The following is a 25,272-nucleotide window of genomic DNA, read 5'->3' on the forward strand; positions in this document are numbered from 1 at the left end:
AACACTCACTTGGCAAAAGCAGTACTGAGGCCCGTTTGCACACTTAACTATTTTCCTGTAGAAACTCAGGAATGGATTAGCACACAGTGTTCCTGTTGAAGCCTTTCAGAGGGAAACAGGAATGTCTTGTTTCTCCTCCCTTTCCCATGGTTGTGGCCATGCTTTCTCATGCTGCCCTTGTGCTGCTGCCACTGCTTGTGTGGGAGCATGGTTAAACAGGTCAAGGATAGCACACCGCTGAAAACAAATCCTCTGTTCTGCACCCCCAGCTTGTTTTTTTATAGAATAGCTCAGCCTAGAAGAGACCTTGAAAGATCCCCTGGTCCAACATTCCACAGGGAGGGGAGCCTAAATGAGATTATTTAAGCACCCTGCCCAACCACATCTTGAAAACTTCCAGGGATGGGGTCTCTTCAACATCCCTGGGGAGGCTGTAAATTTTAATTACATCACTTCCCCAGTTCGCTGATGGAGTGGCTGCATACACTCTTATCCTGGAAAGTGGTTGGGAATGTAAAAGCATATAGGCACAGCACCATGGTGGCATTAACTGAGGCTGTCCTAATCCTTCTTCTGCTCTCAGCTCTGCCATGGTTTTGCTGTATGGGCTGTGGTAGTCACTGTAATCCCACCTCAGGTTTCTCCGTGGCACAACAGGGGTAATGCTGGTGACCTGTATGAAGCACGGGGATGCATCAAGCTTTAGGTAATCCAGTTTAATATGTGGATTAAGAAGGGATGAAAGCCAAGCCCGCTTTGTTGGCAAATTACTTGTTTGTTTCTCATCAACTCATAGCTCTGGGGCCACTGGGGTGCCCACTTCTGTGTGGGGCATGCACTTCCCATCACTTCCCCGAGGCGTGTGCTTGTTTGAAATATGTGCACCGGTGAAAATGACATCATGGAAACCCTAATGACTGTGAAAGTAAGTGTGGCTGTTGTGAAAATAGCCACAAGAAACTGAATTAAACTTAAGAGGAAAGTACTCTTATTCACTGCTGGGTGATGAGCAAAGGGAATTTTGGCCTGTGAATATCAGGATGTGATTTATTACTAATCGCTTCCATAGTGTTTCTCATCTATAGATCTTAAGTGGCAATTAGTATAAAGGCAAGAAGGTATTATTCTTATTTTATTGAGGGACAAAAACATCAAATGACCTGCTGCAGGGCATTTTGTGAGTCAGTGGTAGGGTTGGGCATAATGCTGGCTTTAAGGAGGGTAGTTTTTGTATGATTAGTTTGTCTGCTGGTGCCAGTTCTATGTGTGATTTGGATAATAATTGTGAATGTGACTTGAAGTTTTATGGAGCTGTTCACTGATGGTGGGTCGGAGTGTTGCCAGGACTTGCTGACAGTAGAGGCTAATTCATGCTAATCTGTAGACCTTGTATAATTTAATCCAATTCATCTCAAGCAACATGTTTCTCCTTCTAAATTCCAGTGCCATTTCCATTGCTGTATTTAATGAATAGATACCTGCGTGATTTAATGGGAAATACGAGAGACCCTTCAACCCTTAACAAATCTGTAGGTGTCCTAGCTGTTGCTAAAGTAGTCTGCTGCCTTCTTGAAGCTGAAGCTGGTTTTCCTCCTTGTCCAATTAAGACAGATAATTAAATCTCCCTTTTTAGTCACAGCCTACATTTTTAATCCTGTAACTGAGCTTGGCCTGCCAGAGGAAGTTCTCTGTATTTCTCAACACAGTGGTTTCCTAGTAAACATGGCATTAAATCCAATCCCATGCTGCTTCTCTGTGTTCATCTCTTTTTCATTGACATAGTACTTTTATGCTGGGTGTTTCCTGTGCTAATGGTTATTTTATTTAAATGCCAGATGCACTGTGATTATACTTTTAGCTTAAAGTCTAGGGAGGGCTTTGTTAAGTGTTAGATTTAGTTATGTGTGCTTGATATTTAGAGTACAAGCACAAAGATGTTTTGACTGAAGCTGCCTAGACCCAATTTGACAATCAAATAAAAAGCTGGAGGTTTCAGGTGTGAAATGGCAACACCTCTTCAGCAATACTAATCGCTTCCTCGCTTCTGTATTCATTGCAGATCCTTTGTTTGATGGGGGAAGCTTTTAAATCAGCCATTGCATCTTACCTCAAGGATGTTTTGCAGTTGCTGAGTGTCGGCATAGGGAATGAGGTGACAAGGAGCAAAGCTGAAGAACGTGCAGCCCTGTGGCGCCTTGCATGGTGATGCTTGATAACTTTGGCATACCAAACAAAATCTGAAGGCACTACAAATAATGCTTCACTTCATGGGTAAAGAAATTGCAGATGTCTCTTCTCATTTGAAAGTTCACCTTGAACTCTGATACAGAAATGGGGAAGAGTGAACTGTTTCCTTCCGCTTACCTGTAGCATCTCTTTGTGGAGGCTGCTTTTGGAATCAAATAGGTCTTTACTGGTTTAATTTTCAGCTGAATTTGCTGTGTGAGAGGGGTGAAGCTGTACACAAGAGACTACTTAACCTGAGACATGCGAAAACCCCCATGCAATATTTGGATTGCTTTCTAACACTTGAAAATAAAGACTCGGATTCCTCAGTTCTTACTTGAGCTCTTTGCTGAGGTCAAACTGAGGCCATGAATAAATGACGTTGGTGGGATTTTTCCATGTCTATATGGAAGAGACAGTGCTGTCAGGAGAGCACGTTTTTGAATAGCAGTAGCTTAGTGTCCTGGATTGGATTGTTAGGTGCCGTTCCTGGAGCATCTAGAGACCTCATCTGGTTATTTGTCCTGTGAAAATGCTTCGATAAATATATGGTTTCTCACATTAAGGTCATGGGAGTTCTGTCTGTGGCCAGGTATTAATGATCCAGTAATACTGGGTCTAGGTTTTCCTGAATCACCTTGCACTTCCAATTTGATGCAGATCTGCCATGGGCGTTTGTTAGACTAGCCAGTGCACATAATTTACGTTGTATATAAATTGCGTTGTACATAAAGACGTAAAGGTGTACATAACATCATATGCACAAGGACAGATGGTACCTGACGTCATGGCCTTATGTCTCTCTGTATATAGCTAACTCTTCAGCTTACTTACTTATTTATGGGTGGCATATTTTAGCCTGGCAAGAGCTGCAGTAGCTTGGCCCTTTGCATCATGTGGTTGGGACAATTTTAACCCCGCTTCATGGCATTAAATTTCCTTTCTTGCTAAACCATGGCCTGAAGAGCAGAGTAAATTGTGCTGTGGGCAAGTCCATACACTTGTGGTTGGAGTGTACAAAGCCACCTTGGACACTTCAGCCTGCAGCATAGGTGTATCTGAGATCTCTCTATCATAGCGTTCCCAGCTCCCATTTGTATGATCAGGAGCCCTTTTGCCACGTCATTGTGACAATGGCTGTGACATACAAGGTTTGTGTATGTTCATTAGGTCTCATTGATTACTGTCTGTTCTGAAGACAGATTATTAATTAGCACAATGAACTGTTGGGCTGTGTGTGTGTAGAGAGTGGTGCTGGTGCTTGCTGCTGGAACATCTGGAAGAGATTCAACAAGGGATGCAGCTTTCTACTATGTAGTTAAGAATGAGGTCAGGTAAGCAGTGCAAAATGAGACTTACGGTCTACCAAAGGAAGCAAAATGAGAGTTTAGAGCAAGAAGAGAAATACAAATAAGAAAGCCAAGTAATCCTCCAGTTTTTAGTGTGTTGTTCCAAATGGGCAGTACTGTTAGAGTGAGAGTTGGCTCCTGTGTTATGTGTTTTGGGAGAGAGCTTTCAAACGATTGTGTCAGTATCTCATGTGCTTCCTTTCCAGATTGTTCTTGGTTTTGTTTTTTTTTTTTTTAAAGAAATGCTATTTTCTCCCTCCACTTATTAACTGTTTTCTGTGAGGAAAAACCTCAGTGCAAATCAGTAGCTAAAAAAAAAATATATATAAATCTTTGCAAAGCTGTAACTTTAAGGGATTGCATGCTGGGAATTAGTGTTTGCTTCTCACCTATGGTGATTTCAGGTGTTTTGCAGGTTGGGGGTACAGCTTGGAGAAACTGTGGCCCTCCAGTTATGGGAAGCCCTGATGCCTGGCTATTCAAGGATGCAGGGAGAAAGGCTGGTGAGAAAGCCTTTTCTTGTACATGTGCCACTGCAGTTGTGCAGCACAGCTGTGCCAGGTGCTGCCTAGAAATGACACTGCAGTGATGAAGGATTATTTGGGTTATGGAAATGAAAGTATCTGGGACTGGACTGTACCGTGGAGGAGGTTGAAGACATGGAATTCCACAGGGGCTTTTTTCCGCCCTGTGTTTTCTGCAAGAGAAAGGCAGGCTCGGAGCATAGCTGGGGCTAATGGGATCCTGAGCTGAACTTTGCAGCTTTCCCCTATGTCTGGCAGCAGGCTGACCAAAGCTCTGCTCTTGGAGCTGCCTGATTTCAGGGTGCGTCATTGATTTGTTCTGGATGGTGGCAGTTCCTCTGACGTTTTTATAAGGGGGTGAGGGGGAGATAATTTTTCATCTGTTGCAGAATTGTGTTGACTACATCGTCACTGAATTATCCTTCCCTGATTCTTGTTGAGAAGAAAGCTAATCTGACTTTTCTATGATTTAGGCATTGGTAACTTGCTCTCTTTTTACTCCTCCACAAGTAAATTTTTGAGGTCTGGTTCTATGGAATTAGAGCTAAAATTCTAATTTGCAGAGCTGAAATTCCACCGGTTTAGTTGCACAGGCACTGTTCATGTCATGCTACAAAGAAAATGCAAGAATTTCAGTGCGTCCTTGTAGTTACTAAGCGTTTGCAGTCATGGATAAAATTGGAGGGAGGAGAAAATGCCAGTCTGAGCCAAAGGATGATCAAAAGTCCAAAATGTCTCAGGAGCCTGTGCCTGGGAGAGTTTGAAAATGGGACACTGATGTCAAAGTCACTTTTGTGCCTTCAGATGTGCCATCCCCAGAGTTCAAAGGAACCCGGAGTAGCAGACGAAGCAGGCTGAACCTGGGAATGGCGTGGGTTGGGATCAGTTTATAACTGCAAATTGTCACTTAATTTTCTTGTTGTTATTGTCATGCAATTAAAGTCATGGCCATTGAGCTGAAAGATGAGGGTGTTTAAATGGATTTCGGGGTCTGTAATCGCTGCTGTGATGTTGCTGCCTAGAGGCAAGGACTTGCAAACCCATCTTTCCAATAGGAGGATTATAGCTGAGAAGGGAGTACTGGATGTAAAGAAATAAAAGTTTAAAGCTGTCATATAGTGGTTTCCACTCAGATAAAAAAGCAGAGGATTATAAAGCTTTTGTAAAAAATAATATGGAAAAAAAAAGCATTGTTAAAGGACTGACAATAGAAAAGCTGCTCTCGGGTAGGAGTGAAAAAGCTCTTGGGAGTTGTGCTATGAAAGGTTCCCCACAAGTATGGGGTGAAGTGAGCTCCCAAAAGGCATGGAAGGCAGCTCTCTGGGTTGTGCATCTCTGAAATTTTGCTGCTGAGAGATGTTTTTTCAGCTAAACTAGTGGCTGAGTTGCTGTGTATGGGGCTGCTCTTGGCATCCTCTGCAGCACTGTAGCCTCTCTAGGCTCAGTTTGAGTCTGGAGACTTTATATACACTCTGTCAGTTGATTTTACTTTTCTTTTTGTAATTAGCTGTGGTTTAGCCCCTCATGCTTTAAACAGAAAAGATTCTCCTTATATCTGTGTTAAGGCTTGGAGGTGTTTTTTGCAGCTGGAGGGGAGGCCAGGATGCCTTGGGGTGGGTGCTGTGGACAAGGGACTCATGACTGAGGTGTAGAAGCAAGAAAGTGAGAGGGAGAATATGAAAACTTGGAGGCATTTGAAGAAAGGGGAAGTAACATCCTGCTCTCCATGTTTGCCTGATGCTGCCTCAATCCATGGGGGGTGGGAAGAGACTTGGATGCTCTTTTCAGACCCTTCCTGTGCTCCTGTGCATTGAACTTGGTGTGCTGTAAGGTGTGAGCCAAGTTGCAGCCACTCAGGTGAGACAGGGAAACCCAGATTTGTTTCCTTGTCCTTTATGATTCACCCAGGATCAATTGGGGCCTGACTTTCTAAAAATCAATGGTATTGAGGCATCTGAAGGTTTTTCACTGTTAGGTTTCTTTGAGTCTCCCTGGGTGAGTAGCCCGTGTTTGGCTTGGATCAAAACACAAAGTAGTGTCACAGCCTCCATTACTCCCTGATAAGGGCTGGTGTATGTATTCATGGTAACTGCAAAACATCTCTGTTTTGTGATTAAACTTGTTTTCCATTTATGGTGGGATTTTAACATACCACCTCTGTGAAAACAGCTTATTTCAGAAATGCATTGGGACATAAGGATTTAAGGGTGCCTGTAGAGCATTGTGAACTGGAAGGGTAATGGCTGTAAGTATTAATTGTTACAGAAGGAAATGTTTTTTCACTAATTAGCAGAAATGAGTTTAATGAGATAAAGCTGGGTCAGACTGCTGCACAGCATATGCGAAGCTGAGGGATAACTGTTGGTATAAAACACACACACCTGCACATCTAGTTTTGAGATGCAAAAATAGAAGTTGATGCTTTGCTGTGTTTTTCTCCCAATGCTAACTGAATTACTGGGCATTGTGAAAACCTGTGGAAAGAAAGCAGCATGGCTCAAGGACCTAAGCCAGCCAGCATCACCAGGGGTTGGTATTTCTGAGGAAGTTGGAATCAGTGGGAGTTTGTGGAGGCTGCACTGAACTAGGGACTGTGCACTGTGGGAGACCTGCATGGCCAACATCTGCAGCACCTGCAAGATGCTCCCTGGAGTTCATATGAACAGTGTGGATTGCCAAAATCCTTGAGGATATAGCAGCAGTTCAGTCAATATCTGTCTTCATGCTGCTGGCACAGGAGCAGCAGCATTGACCCAAGCAAACCCAAATCCTGTGCTTTGCTTCAGGCCAGAGATCACGGCTGAGCAGCCAGCTGTGGGGCTTTTTTCTTTGTATTTGGTTTTTAAAATTCAAATGTTTTGGACAGAAACACTGTAGTGCAAGCCTATCTCCAAGGACATTAGTCTGCGGAGACATTTGGCAGGAGTGCAGAATATCTGAATGTGGAGTAACTTTTTCAATTTATAAACCCTTATGTAAACACATTGTTTGGATCTTTGAGAATCGATTGTTTAACTTTTCTCTCTATGGTTTGAAAAACAAGAGGGGGGAAAAAAAAAGCCCTAAGGAAAAAGAAATAAAATACTGCTTATTTTCCTGATGTGTCCCTATAACACTTTCCAAATGTAAAAGCCTCTTAAGATCTCAAAAAGCAGCAATAGTATTTATGAAAAGACTGATCAAAGGAACACAACTGTGCTTGGCTTTATTTAGCATTGATGACTGCATTAATGTCAGGGTGCTTACTATTTTATTGAACTCAAAAGTTTTGGGTTCTGCAAAGCGTAAAGCCATCCGAGGCTTTGGTGTGTGCTCGATTTATATCATATTATGTGCCGTGCTATCACAACATGCTTTGTGCTATGATGGCTGCATTTCTTTGTCAGTCATTTGGAAAGCCTTTGGGGTTTTTCAGTCTTTTTCTTCCTTTTTCTTTTCCTTTCCCTCATTTTTGTGTTTTGTTTTGTTTGGGTTTGTTTTGGCTTGTTTTTTGTTTGTTTTTTTCCTTAACCTTTCAGAAGGGTGTTGAGAGTTGGGAAGGTTTGACCTTGCTGGGAATGCCTGAGTTTTCCCTCCATGTGGGAGAGCTGATCCCAGCTGCATTCAGCCAAGCAGCCAATACTCCCTGCACACAGGTGGAAAGAGGTTAAAAGACATTCATGTGCCCTGACTCATCTTGCCCAGCTGCTATGGTCAGGCAGCTTTCTTGGCCACTAACAAGGCTGTGAAGAGGCCAAGTGAAAACAGACACATGGAAAATCCTCAACAGATGAGCTGAGGGCAGTTTCTGCTGATTCCCACACAGGTATGATACCTTATACCTAAGGGTTTTGATGTTGTGCATGCATATGGGGCAGGAATGTGGGGTCAGCACCCCTTTGCCTGGGGGTCAGGGTAGAGGAGGGTGCCGCAAGCATGCTTCTTGGGTGGAGAGTTTAAAGGGTTATAATATTAAAATGATAGTATGCCAACAAACTGCACAGCTGGTTAAAGCCTGACTTTAAGGGGCGGATCAGATCAGATCCCAGACCAGAAATCTCACTGAAAGGGTTTGCATGAGTTTTTATGAGTGCTATTGTCTCATGGATGCGGCTGTGTATGGGAATGGATAGCACGGTCCAGCTCTGAATATCACTGGCGTGGGATAGCAGCCCTTTGGCATGGCATAGTTCAGCATTTTGTTGAGATTTTTCCTTTTGTAACTGCTGGTCACGTTGGTGGTGAAAGCAGTGCTGCTTTTAAAGCGGACAAAAGCAATTCTTATGTGCTAGGCAAGTTTGAAATAGTTGGGTTTTCCCACATTCTCTGGACTTTAGAGATTGGCTGTGATTTCCCTCCCCCAGATGGTCACATTTCTCACTTTATGAATCAGGTATTGTTTTTATTACTTTTTTTTTTCTTTAACTGCTTTTTGCCTAGTCATAGTTTGACCTTACCATCTGCTTGGAAGTAAAGTTGATATGTGAGCCTGAAAATAAAAGGGTGACTGACTCTTTCCTAGTCCACTCTTGTACAGGCAGGTTTAGGTAGCAGTGGCTGTGGTGGGTCTCCTGGCTGCAGTTAATGTTGGCTGCTTTGCAGAGTTCTCCTGCTGTTGGTACTGGCTTTGGTAAAGGCAGGGGCAGGATGATACACAGCCTAACTACAGTAGCCCTGGTCAGGTGATCTGTAGATCGTAGAATCACTGGCTGGTTTGGGTTGGAAGGAGCCTTAAAGCTCATCCAGTTCCAACCCTCTGCTACAGGCGGGGTCACCTTCCACTAGAGCAGGTTGCTCCAAACCCCATCCAACCTGGCCTTGAACACTGCCATGGATGGGGCAGCCACAGCTTCTGTGGGAAACCTGTGCCAGTGCCTAAACACCCTCACAGGGAAGAATTCTGAGCAGATAATTTTGGTAACACACCATGTAGCATGCAGGATCTGGGGATTTTTCTCATTTCTCCCCTGGGAGCAGAGTTGGTGGTCAGGACTTCAGTGGAGCTGCAGCTGTCCCTATGTTTTTTGTGTCTCACCTCTGCAGTGGGTTATTGAGACCAGAGCTCTTCACAGTGCCACACTTGTGATTTGCAAGGCACTGTGAGGGGACCGAAGGGCAGCCCTGGGTGCTGGGAGCTGTGTGTCCTGCTCCTGGTGCTCCGCAGATGGTGTCAAAGCTGCAAAGTGGAGCTGAATTTCAGGAATGCAGGTTGTGCACGGTCCTGGCTGCTGCAGAGTGGAGCATATCCAAAAGCTGGCATTGCCCTCAGTGTCTGCAATGGAGGACTCAGGAGCAAGTTCCCAAAGAGGCTCTGGTTTTCCAGCTGTATCCTCCTTGTGCTGCTTTGGCAAGAGATTAATTCACTGCCAATACTGTGAGGTTGTGATTTGGATTAATTTATTTCACATTGAACTCATTAAGTGCTATTTGTCATGCATATTTTTGACCAGCAGTGAGAAACCTCTGTGATGTAGGTGCCAAAAATGTGCTAACTGACATTGAACAGTGTGCAACAGGGTACAGTGGGATGAGACCTTTGCTGGCTCCTGACTTACACCGAGTTTCCATTGCAGGCTTCAGCAGTCATCTGGGGATGAATTGTAGGGTCTGGCATATGAGTCTGCAGTAGTGGTTGACCCCTCCTGGAGGTGTCATCAATGATAGGAGAGCAAGTGTTCAACTGCACTCTTCATTTCTATAGGTTAAGGACCTCCTTTTGAGATGCTTTGTGACAGGGTCAGTAAATTTACTAAAGAAATTAGTAAACTGAGTAATGTAAGTCAGTAAGTCTATCATTCTGCCATCCCTTCACTAAGTTTGAGTATTGATGATTATATATAAATTTCAACTGCCGCATTTGGACTTCAAGCCAGACTGCTACTTCAAGCCTCATGTCCTGGCTTTTAGCTTCTGGTCCAGATCCAATACATTAGGATTAATATATATATATTGGCTAGGGTAAATAGACCTTAAAATACGGTAGATATTAGTGAGATATTGGCATGTTCTGTTAACAGCTCTGTTTCGTATATATGCTCAGAGGTCTTGATTTTTAGATAAAATTGAATAAACCAGGGGAGGTGACAGGATTTTATGTGCAGAAGATGGCTTTGTGGCCCATTTCAGAGCTAGCTGGAAGTTTATGCTGGTGGCTACTGTGGAGTGGATCTGAGGCCCCATCTCTGCCTTCCTATCCAAAGAGCTGGCTTTAGTTTACAGAGGGAAAGTAAGAATAATGTGCTAAGTTGAAACTGTGACAACTGCAAATGAAACTGCAAGTGAAACATGAAACGGCACAAAATGTATCGGTAGGTTTGGTGTGATGGTTACGTTCTCTATAGAAATTCACCTACTAGGTAAGTCAGCCTACTGTTGCTTTGCTGAAGACAAGTCTCTCTAGGTGGTATATTCATCCTCAGTCCCTCCAGGGTCTATGTCTTTTTTATTTCTCAGATGGTGAAAGTAATCCCTGTTGCAAACTTTATTTTGCCTGTGGCAACTGTTCTAAGGAATCGGCTTTGAGCATGGTCCAAAGCTAATTAAATCAAAGGGTATTGATCAAATAGTTGGCTTCATGCTTTGGCTTTGTGCTCTTCCCACTTGAACAAGGAGCTGCATAGCTTCCCTGTTGTCTGCTTACATATTTAGGAGAAATAGAGAAGGAAAGAATAACTTGTGTCTCTTTTCCCTTGCAAAAAAAAGGGAAAATGCTAGGGGAGGGTTGCGAACAAAACATTTGGAGAGGAAGCGTAACCTCTAAACTGGAAGATACATTAAGATTTTCAAGGGGCAGGAACATGTGGAGTGCTGACAACATCTTTCTGTGCTTGCCAGTTCATTTCTATAGGGTCCTTGCCAAAAACTTCCCCAAAGTAAGGGGCTTTAGTCAGAGTCACTACAAGGAGGGCTTTGTGAGGAAAATGCTGCCCCTTGTCCCCTCTTGTGTTCTGGTAACACAGGCAGCTTAGGCCAGCTCTGTTTTCAGGAACATGTAGTGTCTTGCATGAAAAATGCAGTAACTGTATTATTGGGGTGATTCTGCTTGGTCAAATGAAGCATGAGTTTGCAAACAACATGATGAAACGACAAATCTGGCAGTGGCTCGGTCCCACTGAGGTGATAAAAGGCTTCACATTTTACTGCATAGAATATATGTGTTTTATGTATGTAAAGGATAGGTGCAAAATCCAGTAAGGTACAATTTAATCAGACTTTGGGTATTTGATAACCATTTTGTTAGATTCTTAACTATCCTATAACTTTTATTAATATCTATATTGTTGTCCTGAATTAAATGCCAAGTCTTACATCCTCTACTGTCTTAGATTTAACAGCCATTCTGTTAAGCATCTCCAGACCGCAGACTTTAACCTGGCATCCAAACTGATAGGTAACCAAAACCAGTCCCCCAGCAAGCTGCAGAATTTTGTCCATTAATATTATATAGCATTTGCTTCTAATATATGTTACATATGTTTGGGCGCTGTAGTATCTCAGTCATGTTTATGACTTCATCCCTGTCTGATGCATAAAACATATGGTACTTGTATGGCATCCATATGAGGAGAGTTTACGCATTGTATCTGTATGTGTGTATGTTTCTATATTTGACTGGTGTGAGATCAAATAACCCAGCCAAAGAAAAATTGTCCATGGGAGAGTAAGTGCTACCATATTTCAGAGCGAAAGGCTGTAACAGGCTAATTTTAAGGTTTTGCATATAACAGATGAAGCTGTTAATAGTGCCTTGGTATCAAGATAGCACCAAATAAAAAGGAGAGGATCAACAGGTGCCTGTCCTGTGGTTTTGGTATTTTTCTGGTTCTGTTTTTAATACTTCTGTCCTAATGCATAATGGGGTAGGGGGGGGTGGGGGAGATCATTGTCATGGAAACAGGGCACAATGGTGATTAAGATGAATGTGGGTCTTTTGTTTCTGGGGTGCATGCAGCTGCTGAAGTGTCTGTTATTATTGTACTCTGCTGTGATTTGTTGAGATTATCTGCTGCATGTGACTTCCATGAGCACAGCGAATGGAGACCATGTGTTTTGATACTTCTCATCTGAATAAATGCCAGCAAATAGGAGTCACAGATTTGCTTTAGGGCTGGGGATAAAGGGTTATTTCTGTCTTCAAGAAAGTTGTTATGCCAAATTGCTTTAATTTTTTTTTTTTTTGGGGGGGGGGAGATTTAGTGAGAATTAAGTGGAAGCTGGAAGTCCCTGGGGCAGTTGTTGCTGTGATGGGTGTTGAGGTTGAGGGCTCTGTTATGGCTGGCAGCGAGGACAGTCTTGTGCCTCCTGGTGAATGGCAGCACGTGTCTGAAAAAGATCTGTGCTCTTCTTGGCAAAGCCTTCTGAAGGGCTGTGATGGAGCAGCCATGGCTCTGAGCCATCACTGCACTCCGGGAAGGAAATCCCATTCTTGTGGGGCAGATGGCAAAGTGCCCGTTGATATTCTGGGGAGGGTGAGGGGTTGTCAAGGTTCTGCTGCTGGAGATTTCGGTGGACTTGGGACAGCCTTAGGGCTGCTGTAGGGTTGTAATGGCTGTTCGGGAAGATTGACAATAGCACTACATTAAAGTGCCCATGGCAGAGTTGCTTGGCATACACATGTACAGTTTGTATTTCTCTGGCATTGCATGTGGGCCATCTAATGCCCTTCTGTGTTGCTAGAGGAGCAGAAATGTCCCGCCACAGGGATGCGATCCAGCCCCCTGCTTGTCCAACAAAGAAATTCTTGTCACTAAACAAAAGGCCTTCTTAAGGAATATATAGATGGCCAGAGATCGAATTTATGCTTCTCTCCATGGGATGAGTCACTGCACTGGTTTTTAATAGAGCCCCTCTGGATTTATGTGGATGCCGCTCAGATTAAACCGATCCAGCGCATGAAGTAAGATTCAGTAGTAGCTGTGCTCTGCTGCTGTTCTGCTACTTGCAGGCAGTTGCTAGTGACAGTCTATTGCTGGCTTTTTCCATGCAGATAGCAGTTGCAAAATATGCTGTGGAGCATCCTCCTTTCAGGTTATGCTGCCTGCCTGTGCGTGTTGCTACTTGTTATTTTTAAGCAGGCATTCAATACCTGCTATCTTGTTGGTTGTGTTTCATTTAATTGAATTCAGTCTTATGTGAGAACATACTGACAAGTCCAATCAATACCTTCAGTTAAAGTTTAGCAAGGGGAGGGGAGGGAAATTAGCAATGTGACATGTTATAAGCTAATAATGAAGTAGCTGTAATGATTTGTAATGGGAATGTTTAGTTTCTCCCCTCTGTCAGGACTTGCATCTCTTTTCCTGCAGCCACTGCCAGGTTCTGCTCTGAAGTTCAGAAATGTGATTTCTAACACCTTTGGAGCAGGAGATGGCAATTCCTCTGGGGAGGAAAGTGAGCTGAAGTGCTGGGGTGCTGTGGGTGGGGCAGGTGATGGAGGAGAAGAGGAAGAGGGAGCTGGTTTGGAGGGAGTGGGAGCGGCACTGAGCGCTCAGATGCATGCCTGCTGGTCTACACTGTAAGTAAACCTGCACGTAAAACAGATGAATGAAAGTCAAAAGGGGAAAGGAAATTTCTTTTCCTGTGATGCTGTTGACTTTGATTTCTTTTCTTCTTTTTGTAAGTAGCAAAGGCTTATCTGCCAAATAAACCCATGCTGTAAGAAGCAGAGATGGGCAGAAACTCTTGGAATTAAAGTGTTTTGAGCCTTGCTGTCTGCTTCTCCAGGCTTTGCATGTCTTGTGGGAGTTTGTTAACTTTGTTTTGCTCGACAGCCTATCTGCGTCTGAAAGGGAGGGTTTGCCTCTGGCTGGTGTGCCCTTTGCATTAAATTAAGCAAACCCTCCCCACCCTGTCCTGTAAAAGTTGATCTGGAACAGCTGTATGGCTCATCAGTAGTACAGCAAGTATTTGTTTTACCTTCTTTATTATCTTAACTTCAGAATCATAGAATCAACTGGGCTGGAAAAGACCTTTAAGGTCATCAACCATAACCTTCTTTTTTAAGAAAAAAAAAATCAATTAATTTGCTCTCTTACAAAGATACTTTCAAATTGTTCAGGCACCGACACTCTAATGCGTGTACATAATCATCTGCCACGGCTGGGAACAGGAAGAGGTATGTCTCACCTGGTTCGCACAGTAATAGTCTTGATCTGGTCTGTACTAATTATTTTTTGTTTTCTTTCTTTCTGTATATACCTTTCTACTGGTTTTGGCAGATCTTTGGTAGCTCTCTAAAGGCAAGTCAGGTGTACCTTTTCAGTTCTCTCTTTTTCTTCTCAGATACAGATGTATATTTGGAAGAATATAAAGTTCTGCTTCGGTAACATGCATTTATCAATATTTCCTGTAGTGTTTTGGGGGCCTGAATTTTTTTCTTTTTCCATTTCCTTAAGGAGTAGTGACTAAGGAGTGTTAGAAATCATAGAATCAATTTATATAAATATATATAATCTTCTACTGCAGCACTTTCAGTGTCTTCTCTTGTTTGTCTCTTCCATCCCCTCGCCCTATCTCTCACTGTTGAATATTCAAACTCTTGATCTGCACATGGACTAAAAATTATTATTGCTTTGAACTTACAAATGAATTAAGTGAATTCCCACATCCACTGAAGGAAAGGAAAATATTCAGTCTGAAATATAATTTGGAGGCTATAGAAAAATGCATCTGATGAAGTTTCTGCTAATTCTATAGCTTTGGTACCAAAGCACCAGCTCTGTTATTGTCAAGAGTATTGCATATAGGCTCTGTATTTTAATAGTAACTCAGTGTGGCTAATTAGTTTGAAGGCTCTTTGAAGAGCTGATGTACTGACTAAATAAGCTCTTATTTTTCAAAGCAACAAAAAGCACACTTAATTCACAGAGCTGATAGTTGTAAGACTGCCTTTGGTTTGCATGCTAGGAGCCAGTGTGAAGCCCAAGCGTGCTTGCAGTCAAGTTTGCTCCAACACTGTCTGCTAGGATTGGTGTTAGTGTGCTCAAGGGATTTTTCTGTGTCTTTGGCCCAGTAGCACAGCATAAATTTGTGCCACTGGGATTGATGTGTCCGGGAGGAGGATGTCGTGTAATGAATGCTCCCACACCATTGAAATCAGTGGCAGTATTATCCATCCCTCCTCTGTTTGCAGGCAGGTTCAATCCAATAATGAAGAGCAGCTTTGAGTTTCTAACCAGATGACATGGCTAATCCTGAAGCATGTATAAAGCGGCCATAGTTATTAGGAGATTTGTGGCTTTGAAAGTTCGGATTCCCTTAGTGCAGTTTGTTAATGGCAAGGATTTGCGGTAAGTGAATAATAGATGAAAGTCATCAAAAGGCTTACAGGGGATTTCTTGTGACGTGGTGCTGCTCTGTCTGATGCCAGAACTGGTGATTTCCGGGTGGATCCTAAAAATAAAAAGGGGGGGGGGGGGGGGGAATAGGAGAGTGGTTCAATATTTTGTGTTGCTCTGTGAAACTGAGTTTGTGTGATATATTGGGAACTACAGCCACAGTGCAGAGCCATGTAGACTTGATTCTCTTCGATGGGGCATATCTCTGTATGCTCCCAGGGTTATTTTAACCTGCAGAACCCTTCCTGGGAGCTGGGCAGCAACCCCAGTGTGGTCTGTAATAATGCTGTAATAATCCTTTCCCAGGGTGCATCTCATGCAGGACCTTGGTAGGAGGGTGCCCCTGTGTTTGTGTTTCTGTGTTAACAGATTCAGTCCTGTCACTGGGCTTGGGTACCCGGAGTCACCTTGTGAGTGGCAGCATCAATCCTGGCTTGGAGGCTGGGACAGGGCTGTGGGAAGCTTCTTCCTGAGCCTACAAGGGGAAGAAAGCAATGAATAACCCCCCTTGTCACAGTGCGAGGGAGGTGTGAGGGGTTTCAGGGACACCTTTAGGAAGAAAAATTGTGGGGTGGTATCCTGACATGACTGATGGACAGTGACAGCTTACGGTCTCTATTTTTTTAATTAAAAAAAAGGGTATATATTTTTAACTCTGCTGCCATGTCCTAGGTTGGATTGCACCTATGTTACGTTTGGCAACATCTAATGAAGCTGCAGCTTGGGCCAAATCCTGATGAATTTGGCTTGAGGGGTGTGATTTGCTGCTGGGAAAAGCCAGTTATGTGCATAGATGCAGGAGGCAGAGTCCCATTTGCTCTCCTCGCTGTTAAAATAATGTTTGCTTTTGGGGATGCTGCTGGGGCCTGACCTGCCCAACAAAGGCAGTGTCTGGGGTTGCAGCCCCTGTTGTGGCTTGCCAGAGGGGTGCTCGTATCTTTTGTAGCTAGCAGAATGGTTGCTGCAGGCTGCAAAACCTGTGTTAAATCCAGCAATTCTCTGTGTGCAGTGTGTTTGTTGGGAAGTTGAAATCATCTTCGAGCACTAATCCGTTGGCCCTCTGAGGAGGGCATGTCTGTCTTGTTTGTGTTGCAAAACTGAGTGAAAGTTAGGAAATGTTTATTGTTGCTGCCATGTGAGTTTGTTAATTCTTCTCCCTTTTGGCCTCTCTGTGGTAAAAACAGAAAGTGGGGATGTAATTAGAAGCTGGTTTTATACTGTGAGCATCAGCAGAAAGAGGCGAACGTACTACAAACAGGCACATGTATACCTGGCATTGCCCAGCTCCTGCCTTTGCACACTCTTTTGTTGCACTGTTCTGGCTGTAGTTCCTAAATTTACTTGAGTGATGGAGTCTGGGGGCATGTGATGTTGGTGGGGGTATCACCCTGTGAATGGTTGTCACTCAGGTGGGGAGGATTTTCTCTGCCTGGGTTGGTGCCAGCCTCAGCCAGGTGATAGTTGCCCTTGTTTTGCTGGTGATCTGCATCTGCCTGGGCATCCTGAGTGTCTGTGAGTGAAGCGCTTGGATGCAAAGCAATGCACTTGCCTGGGCAAAAATAACCCCAGCCCCATAATGCCAGCCCAGGAGCTCGAATGGGAAATGTTTGTGCTCATGGAGAATTGTAAAACTGAATGAGTATGGGCATGGTTTGCTTTTTTTAGAGCGGGCGAGTCCTTTATTCTGCCAAATGTCAGGAATATCAAAGATGTATTTAGGCAGTGGGAGAGGAAGGATTCAGTGTGACTGACGGAAAGTGTTGAGCAAGAGAGGCTGTGCTTTGTGCCGGGTTATTATGGTTTGAAACCTGTCGCAGCATGCAGAGGAAGCACGGTTCAGCAAGCCCATAGTTAGAGCCGAAAGCAGTTCATCCCTGGGATTTACTGTATGCAGAGCCTGTCGTCATGGCCAAGAGCAAAGTAGGGATGTTAAATAAACCTCCTGTCCCCACAGGCAATGGTCCTCAAAAGACAAAAATATCCTTTGCGAGGGTGGCTGCAAGTGAAATCAAGGCCTGGCTGGGAGGAACAGGGGGCTGGAGGGAGGTTGGCTTGGTCTTGAGCCCTCAGTGAGCATGGCAATGGGTAATAGCATCATTTGGGGAGCATTGAGGGCCTTGCTGCTGTGAACACACTTGTGGAAAATTCACTCCTTTTCTCTTCTTCCCCAGGCCTCCTGCAGCCTGAGATCTGTCTTAAAGTCGCAAAAAATAGCATGTATCTGGGTGTGTTTGTGTGTCCGAGTTAAGGCTCTTTTTTCCCATTATTAAGGTTTTTTTTTATAGTGTTTTCAGATTGAACTTTCAGACTTTTCCGCTGCTCCAGTGGAGGATTAAGGGTTCTGGTTTTCTGCTGTTAGTAGAATTTCTGGCTTTGTAAGCTTCATGGTCATATCACAAGCTCTGAGGGTGCTGTATGGCTGGCATTGGTCCCTCTTGGTAAGGAGGGAGCAGCTGATGAATTAGCTACAGAATTAGTTTTCAGTATTAGAAAGAATCCTGGAAAATAGTGAAAATCAAGCAGTCTTTTGAAAGCAGATAACCCTTGCTAAAATTGGTCCTCTCAAATAAATTGAAGCAGTGAATTTGTTCTTTCCCTCTCTGCCCCCCAGCAGTTGTGGGGTTATTAGAAGCCTGGCCTCTTCCTGTTAATAGGGCTCCTCTCAGGAGCTCAAGTAAGCTTGCAGAAGCATTGGAAATAAGTCTCTTCTAACCCAGCACACTGCTTCCTGCTGTAAAATAGACTTGATTAAATTTTCTGGCTCTCATTTTCATTGCTTGCAGACATCCAAAACCTTCCCTTTGTGGTGGAAAGCGGTACTTTGGGAATTAGAACTAATGTTAAAACCTAAAGAATGTGATTTGCCAAAACAATGTTGCAGACATGTGTGTATGTATAATATATCTGTTGTTTTTTTTTTTTTTCTTTTCCATTTAAAATACCATTGTAAAACTCTGCTGCTTGGATAAAATCAATGGGATGTGTTTTTTCTCCTCTCTTTTTTGGGCATTTGTGATAATTTCTGAATAGGGAAAAATAGGAAGTTTTATCCCAAAGGGGTGATTTCACCCACTACATTGCAGCTGCAACCAAGAAGCATGAAGGAACTGAGTTTGTGTAGCCTTTCTCTGATCTAGCACTGCCCAGCGCTGCTGTACCAGCTCTGGTTGGGGGCACAGTCCATCCCCTGTGTGCTCACAGACCCACCAGCAAGCTTTGTGCCACGGGGTTGTCACATTCACCCATGGAATTTTTTGTGGCACCCTACCTGGGTGCTGTGTCTATGCAAAAATCCTAGGTTATGATAGAGAATATTTCCCATGCTTAGTTTCCCATTCAGTTCTGAGTATAAACTGTTTCTCTTAGGTGAATACTTCTGTCTGTCACTGCTACCTGACGTGATTGGAAACTGAAGACAGAATTAAGTAAAAGGTTTGCAGGGAGGAAGAGGTCAGGATGTGAGCTGGATGCTTAGAAAGAACTTGTTTAGAGCGGTGATCCTACAATGGACTGGATAGAAGGTGGAGAGCCCTGGAAATCAGGTAGTGATGCGTGAAACGCAGTGACAAGATTTGGGCACTCAGAGTGAGGCGTGAGAGGCATTACATGCTGTATATTCTTTGTACATTGGTCAGACGTGGGTGACTTTTGACCCTTTCCTTTTTAATTCACGTGAAGCCAATGTGCTTTCCAGTTGGGTGATTTATTTCATGTTTTGCAAATGTGATCTTGCTTGGGCTTTCAGGTACGAAGTGAGTCTTACACCTTGGTAGGAACAGCACGGTTGCTACTTTGCCAAGACTGAAAATTTACAAACAAGTAGTACTTACTGGAAATAAGTCTGAAATAAAGTAAAATCTTTATTTTGACACAGTCTCTCAGTTTTAATGTCAAAGCTCCAGTGCCTTTTAATTCACATTTCTGTGATTTGTTGTCTAATTCAGAAGCATTGTTTATAAAAATGCCCACCATCTGAACTAATGGTAACAAGCTGCGCCTCTGCAATTGACAACATCAGTGAAGACACTTTGAGGGCTAACTTACAGCAACTTCTTCAAAAAGTAAACAGGAATTCTGTTTGTATTCCAGTGTGTGTGCTGGGCATGCCTGTGAGCAAGTCTTGCCTTTCTGAGGCCTTGCACTTCTTGTGAAGCAGAATGTCATGCATGGACCTAATAGATGACAGCCCTGGCCTTTTCAAGCTTTGTTCAGATGAATACATTGGAGAATACTTTTGTTAGGGGCACGGAGCAATTACCCCATGTCCACATCCGGCAGTAGTGTAGCCCAAAAGGGAGGGGTCTGCAGGATGAAACTGTTGAGCTGAGACCTGACCTCCACACTATGGCTGTTTTGGAGGTTACTTTGGATTAGTTCCTGCGTGTGGTCCTATGGACCAAATGCTGATGGACATTCGGCTGCAGCATGTAGCACAGCAACCAGAGTGAGTTGTGAGTGCTCCTGGCACACACCTGCCTCTTGAATTTCATCTGAGAAGAACCTGGTGGAAGCTTGCACTGGCATAGGAAGTAAAGCACAGTCACAGGGAAGATGAAATCTGCTTCAAAACTGCTCTTGATTTGTACTGAACTGGTACAACAGACCCTGCTGATGGCAGCCGTTGATCCTGGGGGTACTGGGGGGAACAGTGGCTAGCAGGCTCCTTGCAGAATGAATATCCCCCTCCATGTGCAGGCTTTTTTCCCCTCCATCCATGCTGCAGTAACAAGGCTTTAGATTAACTGCCCCATGCTACGTTAAGAGTCCAGTAAAACCTTGCTTGAGGAGGGCAGGTATGTTTTGGAAAACAATATTTGGTAAAAGTGGACTAAGGAGAGTTTCTCCATTGTTGACAGTGGTGGTGGTTGGATGTGGGTTTAGTGACACGAACGTACTCATTCACTCCTATGTTGCAGCTGCGTTAACCAAGAGGCATGAAGCAACTGAGTTTGTCTAGCCATTCCGTGTCCCCCAGGGGAGGGTGCATCCACCTCTGGGGCCAAGAGGAAGAAGGATTGATGCCTTCTTTGGCAAAAACATAGGAGAGGTGTAAAATTTGACCTGTCTCCAAGTCCTCAAGAAGAGAGCAAGTGCACAGAGGGTGATTGGGAATTAAGAATTGATTGCACAGGGTGCCTGACAAAAAGCTTGTGCTCGTAATGCCTGGAGCTTCAGGAGCATGCCTTCAGAACGGCAGGAAATTTTCATGGTGGGAAAGATGCATCTGAACAGCAATAACACAGCATGGATCGAGTTATAATTGCAGGTGCTAATGCCCAGTTGTAACTTCATCATTTTTGCCTGTTGCAGAAAAGGTAGAAAGCTAGTATTTATAATTTTTAAACTGGCAATTATTCATCTTAAATTGCTCACTTTTGTAACTAGAAATGATACTTGTGAGCATGGCCACATAGCCAGCTAAATGTCTGTTTGCAGCAGAGCTATGAACTAACAAATTGGAGCATTCAGTGCCGTGCTGGTTTGACTGGATTAGGCCAGTTCTGTTTGTACACTCTGCTGCTAGCCAAGATAAAAATAGAATTTGTGTCTTTAGTACCTGTTAGTGTGTTTCTAGGACCCCGACCCCAAAAGCACTATGTCTGTCTCTCAGGACTTTTAGGTGTTGTTGGGAGAGATGTGTGTTTAGGAGGATCAGGTCCTTTGTAAAGCTTGAGTACAAAATCTCTGCAGTCTAAATGCAATGTCACTGCTCTGTTCACAGCTGATAAATCAACAAATCCCAAAGGATTTTAAAATAACTGCAGTTGTGTAATCTGTTAGATTTAGGATGTCTGTCAGAGCTTGGAGGGTTCCTTAGTTGTGGAGAAGCTGTGCAGCTCCTCAAGTCATCCTCTTCAAGTATTTGTTCTGGGAGGGTGTCACAAAATGAATGGGTTAGGGTCACTCAAAGAAGAGAGGAGACGGCTCAGTGTCGCTGTTGACATCCTTCACCTGTTTGCTGGGTGTTTTGGAGGTCCCTGCTCTGCTTGTCACTCTCTGCAAGCCCTGGACTTGCTTCTGAGGTATCTCTATAACATGCATGGCAGGAATGTGGGGTTTATGCTGTGCCAGCATAATTACAAGGATCTAGTATGTCTCCTTTCCACACCTGGAATGGGGATGTGATTCAGCTGGGCTCTGTTATCTGCATCAAGGGTGTCTATCCTTTTGGTTTCTGAAGCAGGAGGTATGCATGCCATCCCACTAAAGCCAGCCAGTGCTTCTGTCTGCACCATGTGGGCAACTCCCTTCCCTGGGGCTGCAGCCCCAGGAGTTGGGGCTGTTGGTGACATGCTGTAGGTAGGTGGGAGCTGCTGGTGGGAACGGAAGCACTGTCCCTTGCCACTGCTGCCCTCCTCTTCTGTCCCTGCCTCTGCACTCCTGTGGCCAGATCAGAGCACTGGGCTGGGCTTAAACTCCCCATCTTGAGGTCTGAGTGTTTGAATTCAGTTTGCTTTGGCTGGCTTAATTTGAAGCTGGATTGGTTCCCTTGCTGTTGCTCAGATGACTGTGCCAGCACCTGAGCAGCGTACGGGGTGGGAGGAAATCCATGGTGGTGTTTGGTCTTGGCTGATCCCACACCTTAAGGGGGTTGTGAAACTGTAATACTTCAAGGCTTCACCAATGGCTTCACCACCTTAGACCTTGCAGCAGCTCTGTGAGACAAAACATGTTGCTGGCACTGGAAGGAGTTGCCTGAGGTGCTGCAAGGAAACTGTAGCACAGCAAAAGAAAAGGAATTAATTTCTTCCAAACTCAAAGCCATATCATTGCATCAATACCAGGTAGAATGAGGTGTCTCACCAGGCTTTAGTCATGGTCCTGTGTCATAAGGCTGAATCTTATCTTCCAGCAAAAGACGCAAGCAGGCAGTGAGCCCACAAAAACACAGCAGCAATCCTCCCTCTGCTCCCTTTTCTGGGAGCTCAGGATTTCATGGTGGGCAAAGAGGTCTTGTCTGAGACCTCTTGCTGAGCCTTAACACAGGTGTGTTTGCCCAGAGGCTCTTCAGCACTTGACTCTTTGTTCCTGTTGGTCTTAAATTCTTGGTGGTTTGGTTTCTCTGGTGAACAGTGTTCCCATCCGTTTGCCATTCCAAGATGTTGCTGTGGTGTTGTGTTGTACACATACCAGCAGCCAGCCTGCAAGCAGCTTGAGCATCGCCACGGTGAGCACCAACAGTGTGATGCTCAAAGCTACAGGCAGTTTTAATCTAGCGGTGGGGGACTGGGTCTAATCAGCACCAAACATGCGTGTACTGACTTATAAAAGGCCACAGAAATATACATTGAAATTAACTTCTGAATTCATTTTTACTCCAGGATTTCAGTAGGTCTAGTTGCACTCCTTGCTGTAAATTTAGTAGTGAAAAATACACCACAGACAAAAAAAAACTGGATTCAGAGATTTGTTCTCTAGAGAGACACCAGTTTGGGTATCCTGGCGTAGAAAGCCACAGCCTCTGTGAGACTTGGGGAGGTGCTGTTTAACCTTGGCCAGAGGATGAGGGTTGCTTCTCATCCTCGGAAGCGAGCTGGGAGCTCTTTGCATACCCTGGGCTGTTTGAATACACTCCCTGAGAGTTATTAGCCTCTCTGCTCCATGACTGACTTTGCTCTTTTCTGCCTTTGCTGGTGTTTATTATGGGAGGCAGAGAACACCGTGTCCCTTGCATGTGCCATCGCCCACAGAGCCGGGGGCAGGAAAGGGCTTGTCGGTGATGAGATGCTGGATCGAGCTTGTTGCTGATGTGCTGTAGCTCTGTGTCTATAAGAGTATGTTGAAGTAGCGGCAGGTTTACCAGCACCTTTGGTTTCTTCTGAGATAAGTTGTGACTGGAGAGCTCAGTTCTTGTGGTAGATGGAGAAGAGGGCTGGCCATGGGGTGTCCCTGTAGCCCAAGGAGGGGAAGCCTCTTGCAAGCTTGGCACTAGCAAGGTTTGCCCAAGACTTTGGTGTTTTCCTTTGCCTGAATGCAACTAAGGGAGACTTGGTTCCTGCCCTAAGACATGGCAATGTGTGAAAACTACCCCGTGGTGCTTGCCAAAATCTGTTCTCAGTGGCCTGAGTGTTCTTGCACAGTGAGGGCAGCAAGGTGACTTTCATGAGGAGCCATGTGCCCTTCCGTCAGTCACTGTCTGTTAGTCATTAATTGGCCCTGCCTTACCTGAAAAGCAAGTTAGCTCATTTGCTGGTGTCTTGGAGAGATAGTTTGTTAAGTTTAGCTTTTAAAATCCCCTTTGGGGCTCAGTTCTGCAAGGATTTGTGCTGCCCTTCATCTTTCCAGCCTGAAGAAGATTGGGTTTCAAGACATTTTACTATGCCAGAATCTTTCAGAGGAAAGCATAAGAATTAGTGGTCTGTCTGTCCTGCTAAGGACATTACCGGTCCCAGAGGAGGAGTGGGGGGGACTCTGAAAGCAGTCGTCTTGGCTGAGGTTTCTTCTTTGTGCCCTGGTGAGCTGCACAGTGGGCTGGCTGGTGAGATGTTAGTGATGCTCTGTGTGTATCATTCCCAAAGCACTTTCTGATCTATCAGGATGAAAGGTTCTGGAGAAATGCTAAATAGTACTATTACTGTAAAATAAACATACTTCTTCAATATTTCTGATCCTAAAGTGGATCCAGATGCTTTTCTAATGGCTGCTGAATCTGCTTTGGTTTTTCTGTAGTGTAGTGTGGCTGTCTGCATTTGTTCAAGTGAGATTGGATGTGACAGAGTGCTTGTTGCAGCATGCTCATGTCAAGTCTGCAAACTTTTATACATGCACACACACACACACACATATATATATAAAAATGATAAAACAACTGGCTTACTGCAAGATAGCTTTTCCAAGTCTGACACTTCACACGTGTGCTGATGAACTTGGAATAAACTCAGTGAGTTTATCAGTTTTTATGATCACAGCAATAAGTTCAGCTGTGTAGGGGAGAAATGGATTTGGCTGTGTAAGTCGAAGTCATCTCCAAAGGAAGTGGAAGAGTCCACCTCTTGGTAGCTCTGATAACAAAAAAAGTATTAAATGCCCCCTTGATACAAGCCACCAGTTGCATTTTCCATCCTGTGATTGAGCTTTGTAAGAGGTAACTTTCCAGCTCTTTTTCAAGTGTAGTTTTCCCTTGGTTTTAAGGATTATTAACTTTTTCATGGTTTCTCTCCTACAGAGAAGAACAAGTCTGCCCCACTGCTTAAGGTGGTGTTTTATATGGGCTGGGGTTTTACCACTGCTGGTGCCAGGGTGAGATCAAAACAGCAGGAGCAGCTGGGTGGTCCTTCCTTCTGAGCATCCCAGTGGGAAGTGGTTCCAAGCTGATGTTTTAGTGATGTTTTAGACCCTGCCTAGGGAGATGCTGCTGCAGCATTAGGGGACACCAAGCTGTGCTAAGGAGACTTGACGGTACCTTGCAAAGACTGGCAAATGCAGAAAGTGTGGATGGGTGTTTTGCTGGTAAAATGTTATGATTTAGTAATTAATACTAACAGATGTATGATCAGCTATCAGCAAATCTCTTGCATTCTTAAAATCAGTGATGGCAGAATTTGTTACATGTTGTCATCTGCTGGCTCTAGGAGTAGCTGCCCAAGGCTTCTTATCTGGTGTATAAGATCCAGGGCTTTCACTAAATCCTACTCCATCCCCTGCAAACCAAAATGGGGAAAAGTAAGTTTTAGAGTCTCGGTTTTCATTAAATTTGGATCAATCAAAGCTGCATTAGAGACATTTTTGCTCCATGCACCTTCTCAATCCAAGCTGGAGACCGTGTTCAAACTAAGAGACAGCGTGGAGGTTGCAGCTGATTCCCCACATCTGTGCTAAGCGCTGTGTGTACTCATCAGCTCTAATCATGCCTGAGAC

General features: G+C 44.2%; 1 protein-coding gene across 6 annotated transcripts in view; it reads left to right on the top strand.

The window, feature by feature from the left end:
• The window catches only part of PDZD2 (PDZ domain containing 2), a 206,084-nt gene that overhangs the window by 107,316 nt on the left and 73,496 nt on the right, over positions 1–25,272 (top strand). Inside the window, exon 1 of one of the 6 annotated variants that reach the window (XM_061469558.1) lies at positions 7,764–7,904. The exons of the other annotated variants lie outside the window; for them this stretch is intronic. The gene's annotated coding sequence lies outside the window, so the exon portion shown is untranslated. Of the gene's footprint in view, positions 1–7,763; positions 7,905–25,272 lie in introns of those variants that run through there. 6 annotated transcript variants of the gene reach the window in all.

Source organism: Pezoporus flaviventris, unplaced genomic scaffold (genome assembly GCF_033815535.1).
Source record: "Pezoporus flaviventris isolate CSIRO_AGI_PZ_B2104156 unplaced genomic scaffold, CSIRO_AGI_Pfla_v1 ptg000057l, whole genome shotgun sequence".
NCBI lineage: Eukaryota > Metazoa > Chordata > Aves > Psittaciformes > Psittacidae > Pezoporus > Pezoporus flaviventris.